A 12638-nucleotide genomic window follows, 5' to 3' on the forward strand; every position below is an offset into this window, starting at 1 on the left:
GGTCGGGTGGCTTTCCTATTGGCTACCTAAGACTGTGCTCAGTTCACTCCAGTAGTTGTACTACTAGAGAGCTGTTCTGTAATTTCTCTCTTACTCTCTTAGCTATCTGACAAATTCCTTCAGAGTAGGAGGTTAGTGCGCTAGAGCTGAGTGGTCCAAGGGAGGGCCTTGTGGGCTACGGAAATCATTCAGGTGAGGTGGAAACCATTGGAGGGTTTCTAGTAGGAGAGAGGACTGGAAAAACAGATGTCTTATGGGCATCAATAAAATATACTGATACTTAAAGCAGAGTAAATAAAAGAAAAATAAACTGATCCAGACACATTATGAGAATTTTCAGGACATAAGAATAAAGAAAAGGAAACACTGGATGCTTGGGTGACTCAGCTGGTTAAGCGTCTACCTTGGCTTGGATCATGATCCCAGAGTCCTAGGATCAAGTCCCGCATAGGGCTCCTTGCTCAGCAGGGAGCCTGCTTCTCTCTCTGCCTCTGCCTGCCACTCTGCCTGCTTATGCTCTCTCTTTCTCTCTGACAAATAAATAAACAAGTAAAATCTTTAAAAAAAAAAAAGAAAACACAAGCAACAACAATAAAAATCAGACATTATCGGAGAAGAAGAAAGGACAACAAACAAAAACAGTAATCAAAACAAAACTGAAATCATAAAAGAAATAAAATTAGATTGACATTCAAACTTTAGTTAATACTAGAAGATATTAACTTATTTTCTTTTGTTAAATTATGTTTGCATAATTTGGTCACGATTCAATATTCTTTTTTTTTCATATTAACATTCTTAGTATATTAATCCTCTCATGAAAAATCTGCACAATCCCCACAGATAAAACCACTGCAGCATCTTTACTTTTCTTTTTGCCAGTACCAGCATTGGCTTTTGCAGTCCCCGTGACTCTCTTCACTCTGTTCTTGCGTTCTTTTCACTGTTTTCTTGAGGCCTTTTTCTTCTCATACAGGCCATGTCTTGCAAGTCTATGTTTGGGTTCATTTTTCTTTGCATAATCCAAGGAATCATAAATCATGCCAAAGCCAGTTGTCATGCCACCACCAAAATGGGTTCTGAATCCAAATACAAATATGACATCTGGTGTGGTCTTATACATTTTGGCTAGTTTTTCCCGAATTTCTGTCTTAGGTACTGTTGCCTTTCTAGGATAAAGGACACCAATGACCATTTGCACTGAAGTAGTCGGTTGGTCATGAACTTCCTGGTCCCAATAGTTACTGTGTCGTTCATGATGGCAGCTGAGCTTCAAGCAGCCAGAGACTAAAAGAGCTCAGTGTTCTTTTAAAGTGGTTTTTGTTTGGGTGCTCTATGTTTAATATATGCTATTAGGTGAGATTGTTCTGTAATTTTCATTTCTCATTTTTTTTTCTTAAGTATCAGCATTATCCTAGTGTCATAGAATAAAGTGGTAAGTGTTCCTTTTCTGTGGTACAAAGAAGCTTGTATAAAAGAATTTTTACTTCCTTAAGTGTTAAAATTTAATAAGGGGCATTTTCCAATTCATCCTGAATTTTTTGTTAAATGATATATTTTGATGATTTTTCCATTACATCTAAATTTTAAAATTTATTAGTATTTGTTTATAATATCGACTTACTTTTTAATGTCTGCAAAACACAGAGTAATGTACCCTTATTTTCATTACTGGTAAAGATCACTTTCTTTATGTTTGTTTGTTTTATTTTATTTTGATCATTCCAAAGAATTTGTCTCTGGCTTTGTTAATGCTCTTGCATGTTTGTTGTATGTTTCATTATTTTCTTCTCTTAAGTTTATATTTTCCCTTTTATGGGCAGGAGGAGGAGGGCAAAAGGAGGTTGTTAGTTTGCTGGTTTTCTCTCTCTCTCTTTTTCTCTCTCTCTCTCTCTCTTTTTTTTTTATATAATGGCTTACCCCATTAGTTTTCAACCTTTATTAAGGTGTATTTAAGGCTATATATTTCTATTGAAGCACGCCTTTGTTTGCACTTAATATTTGACATGTAGTAATTTTCTTATTATTTAATTGAAATATTTTCTAATTTCCACTGGATTTCCTTTTCTTTTTTTTGACCTACATGATTTATGTTATTTTGAATTGTCTTCTCCATGTGTGCTAGAAAATGTGACGTTTATGGTTGTTGAACATATAGTTCTATAATATAGTGATGATGTTCTGTTAAGAATGTTTTTAAAATTAATCTAAAGTAAACTTTTCTTTTTCCAGTAATTACTGAAAGAAGAGAGTAATTACCACTATGATTATAAATTTATTTCTCTTATGACTTTTCCAGCATTTTATTTACTTTTGAGATCATATTATTAGGTGTTTTGAACCTTTAATCATTTTGAAGTGATTTTTTTTTAAGTTTTTATTTATTTGAGAAGGAGAGAGAACAAGCAGGGGAGGGTGCAGAGGAAGAGGGACAAGCAAACTCCCTGGTGAGGTTGGAGCCCAATGCAGGGCTCCATCCAAAGACCCTGAGAACATGACCTGAGCTGAAATCAGATGCTTAACCGACTGAGCCATCCAAGTGCCCCTGAAGTGACCCTTAAATGCATTATATGATTTGTAGCAAAGTATTTAAATTTTTAAATTTTTTACTTGATTTTTCAAATTTAAAATAAATGTATCTCAAAACAATTTGAAATTAGTTTGCTAAACACTCATAGTTTCTGCAGTTCCCACGAGGAAGTTTCTTAGCTCACAGAGCTGTCTTAGGCAGTAGATCCAGAAGGATATTGATCAAAAAACCCCATCTTGATAGCAGGCTAATATTAGGCATAGCTCTTCATCAGAAGTTTTTGAAGTAGTCACTCAGCAGATAGCTCAGGTACAAGGAGATGTAATGAAGTATCTTCTCTCCTTTAAAAACCCCATGCTTCTCAGGAGCTAATATGCATAACAACTTTATACACATACACAAGATCCCAGCAATGGTCATGTCAGTTATAAGAGTCACTGCACTTAGGAAAGCCAAAGTTCAGAGTCACAAAGCAATTCATAAATCAGGGAATATTTTTCACATAAATACTCCTACTTAGTATAAAACTGACTTTGTATATTTCTCATGAAAGAGAGCCAAATGCAGGAGAGTTAGCCAAATGTTGAATGTTTTCAGCAGAGGCAAGGGTTTTTATTAATTCCCATCTACTTATGGGGACCCACTAGCTCATGTTGGACTAGCTTATGTAGAACTATTGCTTCATGTTCAGGTCTCAAAGGCCCATGGCTGAGCGAATATTGTATTTTCATGAATTTTGAGAATTGCTTGAGCATTTGCTATTTCCTATAAGACATCATATTCTTATAGAAAACAAAAGAAGAAGGTTGTTGAGAGACAAATGAGGTGAGATTTCTGGAATAGATTATTTATATCTGCTGATTAAACATGGGGAGGAGTTTTATGTAAATTTTTAGGGACAAGGATGTAAAACTGAAAGTTCACAGAAATTACAAGGTTAAAGAAGGCAATAGAAGATCCTGTAAACCATAGAATAGTCTGAACTCATAGGAAGTATTGGCAGGGGCTTTCTTGTATTCTGGTTTCTACTCTGAGAATTATGGCAGACTAATTCTAACTGAAAGGTCAAAGAGGATGATAGGCATGCAGAAATCACTTCAGGGAAGCCTAGATGCCACCAGGCTTCCTCAGCCACCCAAATATGTGTATGTGGTCTTGAAATAGCAAACTCATCACATTCCAGATAAAAAAAGAACTTGTCACTCAAAGAAAAGTCTTTTGACATCTAAAGACCTAAAGTATTTAATTAAGAAAAATGTTTAATGATATAGGGATCAATCCAACAGGAAGATATAACATTTGTAAATATTTATGTGCCCAATATAGAAACAATTAAATATGTAAAGCAAATATTAATAGACCTAAAGGGAGAAATAGACAGCAATACAATAGTACAAGGCTTTAATACCACACTTACATCAATGCAAAGATCATCTAGGCAAAAAGTCAATAAGAAAATATTGGCTTTGGGCTCCTGGGTGGCTCAGCGGGTTAAAGCCTCTGTCTTTGGCTCGGGTCATGATCCCAGGGTCCTGGGATCGAGCCCCGTGTCGGGCTCTCTGCTCAGCGGGGAGCCTGCTTCCTCCTCTCTCTCTCTCTCTGCCTGTCTCTCTGCCTCCTTGTAATCTCTGTCTGTCAAATAAATAAATTAAAAAAAAAAGAAAATATTGGCTTTAAATGACATGTTAGACCAGATTGGCAAACAGATATTTACAAGGCAGTCCATTCAAAAGCAGCTGAATACACATTCTTCTCAACTGTACATGGAATATTTTCCAAGATAGATCATATGATAGGTCACAAAACACTTCAAATAAATTAAAAAAGATTGGAGTCATATCAAGTTTTTTATCTGACTACAGTGGTATGAAACAAGAAATTACTTACATGAAGAAAACTGGTAAACTTATGAATATGTGAAGAAACAACATGCTACTAAATGGGACAAAGAAGAAATCACAAAATCAATTTAAAAATGCCTTCTTAAAAAATTCCTTTGAGACAAATCGAAATGGAAATGGAACATACCAAAATGTATGGGATGCAGCAAAAGTAGCTCTAAGAGGAAAGTTCATAGTGATAAATGCCTACTTTAAGAAACAAAAAAAGTCTAAAATAACATAACTATACACCTCAAAGAGTTAGAAAAGAAGAACAAGTGAAACTCAAAGTTAGTTAGAAAGAAGGAAATAACAAGGATTAGAACAGAAATAAAATAGAGATTAAAAAGACACTGGGAAAGATCAGTGAAACTTAGAGTTTGTTCTTAGAAAAGAAAAACAAAATGTACTAACCTTTAGCTACACTTATTCAAAAAAAGAGATAGGACTTAAATAAAATTAGAAATGGAAGAGGAGATATTACAACTGTTACCACAGAAATACACAAAGGGTCATAACAGACTGTTATGAACAGTTATATACTAATAAATTGGACAAGTTGTGAAAATAGATAAATTTCCAGAAACATAATCTGCCAAGAGTGAATCATGATTAAATTAGAAAACTGAACAGAGCAGTTACTAGTAAGGAGATTAAATCAGTAATCAAAACTCCCATTCAATAAAAGCCCAGGACCAGATGGTCTCACTGGTGAATTGTACCAAACATTTGAAGAATACTAATCTTTCTTAAACTCTCCCAAAATATAGAAGAGGAAATCTTTCAAACTCACTTTACAAGGTCAGCTTTATCCTGATACCAAATCCAAAGAAGAATAACACAGGAAAAGAAAATACAAGCCAATATCCCTTATGAACATAGATGTAAAATTCCTCAACAAAATATCAGCCAACCAAATTTAACAATACATTAAAAGGATTATACATCATGATTGAGTGGGATTTATCCAGGGATGAAAGTATAGTTCAACATCTGCAAATCAGTGTGATATACCATGTTAACAAAATGAAGAATAAAAATTATGTAACTTCATTCCTATATGGAATTTAAGAAACAATATAAGCAAAGGAAAAAAATAAGAGAGAAAGAGAGAGAGACTAACCAAGAAATGGGCTCTTACCTGTGGAGAATAAACTGATGGCTACCAGAAAGGAGGTGGATGGAGGAGATGGGTGAAACAGGTAATGGGGATTAAAGAGTACACTTATCATGACAAGCTGTATATAAAATTGTTGTTAAAGGTATAAAACTGTTGTTTAAAGGTATAAAATTGTTAAATCGCTATATTGTAACCTGAAACCAATATAACACTGTATGTTAACTATACTGGAATTAAAGACTTAAAAATTTCAAAAATTATATGATCATCTCAATAAATGCAAAAAAAAAAGCATTTGATAAAATTCAACATCCATTTATGATAGAAACTCTCAACAAATTAGGTATGGGGGAATGTACTTCAACATAATAAAGGCCAAATGTGACAACCCCACAACTGACATCATACTCAAAGATGAAAAGGTAAAAGTCTTTCTTCTAAGATGAAGAACAGAACAAGGATGTCCACACTCACCACTTTTATTCAACATAGTGTTGGAAGTCCTTGCCAGAGCAATTAGGCAAGAAAATGAAATTAAGGGAACCCAAGTTGGGGAAAAAAAAAAAAAGTAACTCTGTCACTATTTGCAGATGACATGATATCATTATAAAAACCTTGAAGACTCCATCAAAACTCTAGAACCAATAAACAAAAAAATAAAAAATAAAAAAAAAGTTGAAGAATACAAAGTCAAAATTCAAAAATATGTTGTTTTATTCACTAATAGTGAACTATAAGAAGGAGATATTAAGAAAAAATTCTCATTTACAACTGCATCAGAAAGAATAAAATATCTAGGAATAAATATAACCACAGAGGTAAAGACGCGTATGCTGAAAAACTATAGAACATTAATAAAGAAATTGAAGAAGACAGTAATAAATGGAAAGCTACTCACTATTCACGGTTTGGAAGAATAAATATTGCTAAAATGTCCATAATACTCAAAGAATTCTGTAGATTAAATACAATTCCTATCAAAATGCCAATGTACTTTTTCATAGAAATAGAATAAACAATCCGAAAATTTGTAAAGAACCACAAGTGATGGTGACTAGCCAAAGCAATATTAAGATAGAGGAACAAAGCTGGAAGCAAGACAATTTCTGATTTCAAACTATATTACAAAGCTGTAGTAAATTTTTTTAACATCTTAATTTAATTTTATTTTTTCAGTGCTCCATGAATCATTGTTTATGTACCACATCCAGTGCTCCATGCAATCCATTCCTTCCTTAATACCCACCACTAGGCTGTAGTAATTAAAACAGTATGGTACTGGCATTGAAACACACATGCAGATCAATAGAACAGAATAGAGAGCCCAGAAATAAATTATGCATGTATGGTCAATTAAATTATGAAAAAGGAGCCAAGAATATGCAATGAGGAAAGAGGCTAACATCTAAAATATATAAAGGACTCATACAACTCAATAACAACAACAACAGCAAAATCCCAAACAATCTGATTAAAAAATGGGGAAAGACATTTTTCCAAAGAAGACATACAGATGGCAGGGGCGCCTCGTGGCTCAGTGGGTTAAGCCTCTGCCTTCAGCTCGGGTCATGGTCTCAGGTCCTGGGATCAAGCCCCGCATCAGGCTCTCTGCTCAGCGGGAAGCCTGCTTCCCCTGCTCTCTCTCTGCCTGCCTCTCCACTTCCTTGTGATCTCTCTCTGTTAAATAAATAAATAAAATCCTTTAAAAAAAAAAAGATATACAGATGGCAAATAGACACATGAAAAGGTGCTCAACATCACTTATCATCAGGGAAATACAAATCCAACCACAAGAGATATAACCTCATACCTGTTAGAATGGTTATTATCAAGAAACTAGGAATAAGTGTTGGTGATGATGTGGAAAAAAGGAATAATTGTGCGCTCTTGGTGGAAATGTAAATTGGTGCAACTATGGAAAACAATATGGAGGTTTCTCAAAAATTTGAAAATAAAACTACCATATGATCCAGTAATTCTGTTTCTGGGTATTTATCCAAAGAAGATCAAAACACTAATTTGAAAGTATATATGCACCCTTACGTTCATTGCAGGATTACTCAGAGAAGCTAAGGCGTCAAAACAATCTTAAGTGTTTACTGATGGATGAATGAATAAGGAAAACCATAAAAAAGAAATAAAATCCTGCTATTTATGACAGTGTGAATAGACCTCAAGGGCATTATGCTAAGTGAAATAAAGCAGACAGAAAAGGGCAAGTAACATATAATCTCTCTTATATATAGAATATATTGTATGCAATATATATAATATGAATTATGTTTCATATATATTTCATATATATATATGTATCATAGATGCAGAGAACAGATTGGTGGTTGCTAAAGGTAGGGGAGTGAGGGGTAGAAGAAATGGCTAAAGTTTTTGTTTTGCTTTGTTTATATTTAAGAAAAAGGAAAATAATATGTATGTTTTTTTGTAAGATAGCTTCTGAGCAATTAGGGGACTACTCCATAAAAATCTGAGGTTACATATACTCTCCTTATAAAAGCCACTGTCACTATATGTAGGGAATCCATTGGTATTTGAATTCTTTCTAGGGTAATCATAAGAATTCTGGAAAAGAGAATGAGTAGATATCATTAAGACTACATATCCTAAATTTGTTGAAATTTTGCTGATTTCTGTGAAAGGACCCGATATGGATAAATTATTAAAATATGAAGGAATTCTCTAAAATTGAGACAGAAATTTTCTATATTCTAAAGACTCGGTGTTAGTACACAGAGACTGAATTTTGCCCTAGTCACAGCTTGAGTGATGGACTTTGGAATGTGACCTGAGTATTAAAAGACTTGACCTTCATTCTATAGGCCATAGACAGTCACAGAATATTATAAGCAGGTCGACAACATGATCAGACCTGCATTTTTGAAAGCTCCCTGAGTCAGCAGTGTGAAAGTATAGGAAGGGGCAAGACTACAGGACACAAGTCAGTGCAATAAACAATCTATTCAAAGATTGTTTCGTTGAAAGGAGAGGATCTAGAGAAGATGCAAATTATCAGGATAGATTAACTGAGAAGTAGGAAGAGAATATTAAAAAGGTAAAAATCAATGAAAGTTTCAAAGGCAAGGCTCAGTCATCATTTAGATTTGAGAAGGAAATGTATTTAGCACCAACAGACAAGAAAGCAAGATTATTTTGGAATGTTTCAATTTGGGAGTGTAAGTGCAGAGTAAGTAGAATGAGTTGGACCGAGGAGGTAACTGAAGTGAAATGTTGAAGCGTTTTGCCATTAGAACTAAAAAGCATTTAGAAAGAAAAGACGAGGGGCACCTGGATGGCTCAGGTAAGCTTCTGACTCTTGATTTTGGTGCAGGTCATGATCTCACAGTCACGGGATTGAGCTCCGTGCTCTCCGTGCTCTCCGTGCTCTGTACAGAGTCTGCTTATCCCTCTCTGCCTCTGCTCCTCTCCCTACTCATGTGCTTTCTTTCTCTTTCTCTCTCTCAAATAAATAAATAAAATCTTAAAAAAAAAAAAAAAAAGACAATAAAACCCAACAGTGGAAAGGAATTTTGACTGAAGGGAAAGTCCTATAACTTGAGGTCTCTAAGAAGTTGAAGAAAAACTTGTTGACTAAGAGTATGGAGTATTTGGAAAGACTGAAGTAAGGGTTGCAAACTCAAGTCTTAACAGTGGCCATCTTAATAATATAAAACATGATGTTGCTTATTTTAGGAATAATAAGGTGCTTTATATCTACAAAGAAATATGGGGGCGCCTGGGTGGCTCAGTGGGTTAAGCCGCTGCCTTAGGCTCAGGTCATGATCTCGGGGTCCTGGGATGGAGTCCTGCATCGGGCTCTCTGCTCAGCAGGGAGCCTGCTTCCCTCTCTCTCTCTGCCTGCCTGTCTACTGTGATCTCTCTCTGTCAAATAAATAAATAAATCTTTAAAAAAAAATTAAAAAAAAGAAATATGTATATTTCTTTACTTCTATTTATATGTATTCATATTTATATTTATTTTTATCTATATTTCTTTCCTCCTATTTATTATGTATTCGTATTTTCATATATACATGGGAAGTAGAAATGCAAGCATAATTTTTTTGACCCCTGTGAGAGAGTGCAGTCAAGAGTAGTGGGGAATGTGGTGAGCTGCCCTGGGTAGGACATTTCAAAAGGAAGAAAGAAGTACTCAAATCCAACCTACTGTCATGGAGAAGTTATCTCACTAGGGATTGGGGGTATGAACTTTGCATCCAGATGATCTGTGTGGAGGTCTGTCTTTGCCCCTTAGTAGGCAGTGACCTCTGGCAAATCACTGAACCCCTTTTGTCAGTTTCTTTGTAAAATTGAGTTAATGATATGCCTTACTTCACAGTGCTTTTATTACTATTAAATTTCTCAATTCACTATAAGCACTTAGAAATGAATGTGGAGCATACTGGGCACTCATTAAACAAATACAGTTTTTTTTTTGGTAAGTAAATTTTTTCTTGTGAGCCAAGCTGAGGTACTGGTAATAGTTTCTGGGAGCATTATAATGAGAAGGATTGGATATTAACTCAAAAGACCCAAGACCAATTTGAAGAACATTTTATGTAAATTCCAGAAATTGGAGTTTTATGAATATAATATAGTTTAGAATATGACCATTTGAGTGATTTGTTGAAGTTAACTATGGGTAAAATTTCAAGGAATTTTTGGGACTAAATTTTATTTATCTTCTGTCTGGAAGTGGAAGTTATTCATGATCATAGACTATCTTTCTCTCAATGTTTCCTATGTGCATGTATGTATGTGCAAGTGCACCCGTGTGCACGTGTGCGCGCATGTGTGTGTGTCTGTAGTCTCTTATAGAGTATATTTTTAAAAGATCAAAGAGAAACTAAATAGTTCTAACTTCCAAGATAATGCAAATTAACTTTTAAAAAATATTGTATGAATTATTAAGTTGTTTATTACATGTTTATTACAAGTTCTACATATAGAACTTCTTTTTTTTCAGGTTGTGAATGTAAACTTTTGAGAGAAAAGGAGCATAAATACCTGACTGCAACTCAAATAAGAATTTCACATATACTACAGGAGCAGTGACTTCTTGTTGTCAGGCTGATTGGGATTGGGGTTGAAACTGAGAAAGAAGGAAAGCTTTTTGTTTTTCATCTTGCTATATGTATGCTCTGGTCAACGATGATGACCAACAACTATAATATTGCCAGTGATCTTCAGAAAGATTCATCCTACCCAGGCAGTAAATAGTTTTACAACCATATTACAGAAATGTTGGAACAAATAAGTTATGTAATTCAGCAGGAGATTAGCTAAGATTTAGCATATAGGCTTAGTTGAAGAAGACTCATGATTGTTCAGTTTGTTGGAAATATTTTTCATTTTCCCTTGATATTAATCATATTTTTTAATGAATTCCAGTAGCTGCCAAGTACAGTGTTTTACTATTGTAATTATACCTTCCCAGAATCAAAAGTAATGTACAAAGTGATTTTAATCTGCTCAAATCAATATGATTACTTTTTAATTGAATATTTTAGTTTGTTGAGCTAATATGTATTTTAAAGTATGTATTTTTCTAGCATATTCTTGTAAAATGATTGAAGCATTCTAGGGATTTTGAAACTTAGCATTCTCTGTTCTATTAACTGTCCATATTTAGTTAAATGTGGAGTAATGGAATACTTTTTTTTTTTTTAGTTAAATATGCAATTGCTACTGGAGACTAGCTATTTTCAAAGTGATAATATAATCACTGCTATTTTGGTTTGATTTTCCTGTAATTTAAATTTTAATACAGAGAGTAAGAAAGCTTGTTAGCTTATACTGGGAAACACTATTTTGTGACCTTTTTTTCTCACTAGATTAAATTCAAGAATGTACCTTTTGAAATTTTCTTTTTTTTGTAGATAAAATTCATTATCTTAACTCAGCTTTCAAACAAACTAGTATCTTCAGAAATTTGCAATTGTTTATTAAATTTAAATCACTGGTCTGTACAATTGAAAAATACCAAAGAAACAATATGAATATATCAGAAAAATCTAAATATAAAAATAGTATTTCTATCATAAAAGCTCCTGAAATATCCTGAAACTATATACTGTTTTCTATTGTTTGTGTGATGTGGAATTGTCATGAGCCCTTCTCTATGTGTTTCAAAATGCTTGAATGAAAACCTCATTTCTATTATTGAGGAATTTACTGAGGTATCAAGAAAGTGCATGTTTTTGTAAGGGGAAAGCTTTCCACAAAACAAATATGTTCTCTGTGCAGCTAGGCATCAGGTGGGAACTGCAGGACCAAGCAACTTAGTTGCCAAACAATGATTCATAGACTTTGATGTTGCCAAATTCTGACTACCACATTGAGAAAACCATGACACAAAGCCGGGATTGCTTTATTTGGTAGGAGCTCTGGAAAAGTAAACATGTTGGCCATCTGACAGACGTTTGTTTATGAGTACCTATCTTCATGTAACTTGTTCATGGACACTACAATGGGTAACAAAAATACTGGGAATTACTTTGTTAAGTAGGAAAGGATACATATATAATATATATCCACATATAATATGCACACACACATATATGTACACATGCAAATACATATATAACATGCATATATTATATGTACACACATAACAGACATATAAAATATAGACTATATGATACACACATATGTATGTGTATCTATGGGTACACATATATGTGTGCACATATACATATATGTACATGTATCATATGTGGGCATATGCATGTTTATATATCATTTATGTGTATGTTGTGTGTGCATGTATGCATGTATGTGTATCGTGTGTGTGTGTGTATATATATATTTTTTTCCTTGAATAAATTGATGGGTAAACCCCCTTAGCTATATTGTTGGGGTTTGGGAAACATGTCACAAAGTCTGGGATGGGTTAGCCAGCTGCCTGGGTTCTCGTTAACACTTCATGTCCCACACATATCAGGTAAATATGAATGTTAAGATTACTTCATTTGGGCCTTGAGATACCAGTTATGTATGGTTTAATCTTTTTCTTTCATCCTTTTTTTTTTAAGTTGACATCTTATTCCAATTAATTTGGAATGTATTTTGGGCATTTCATTAATTGTTCTCCTGA

At 34.0% G+C, this 12638-nt stretch overlaps 1 pseudogene across 1 annotated transcript; it reads right to left on the minus strand.

Moving 5' to 3' along the window:
• Positions 1–940: 940 nt before the first annotated feature.
• Positions 941–1257, minus strand: LOC308338890 (small ribosomal subunit protein eS24-like; annotated as a pseudogene). The gene has a single exon. The product of its transcript is annotated as a small ribosomal subunit protein eS24-like (transcript).
• Between the last annotated feature and the right edge of the window lie 11381 nt (positions 1258–12638).

The sequence above is a fragment of the Martes martes genome, assembly GCF_963455335.1.
Source record: "Martes martes genome assembly, chromosome: 2".
NCBI classification, from domain to species: Eukaryota; Metazoa; Chordata; class Mammalia; order Carnivora; family Mustelidae; genus Martes; species Martes martes.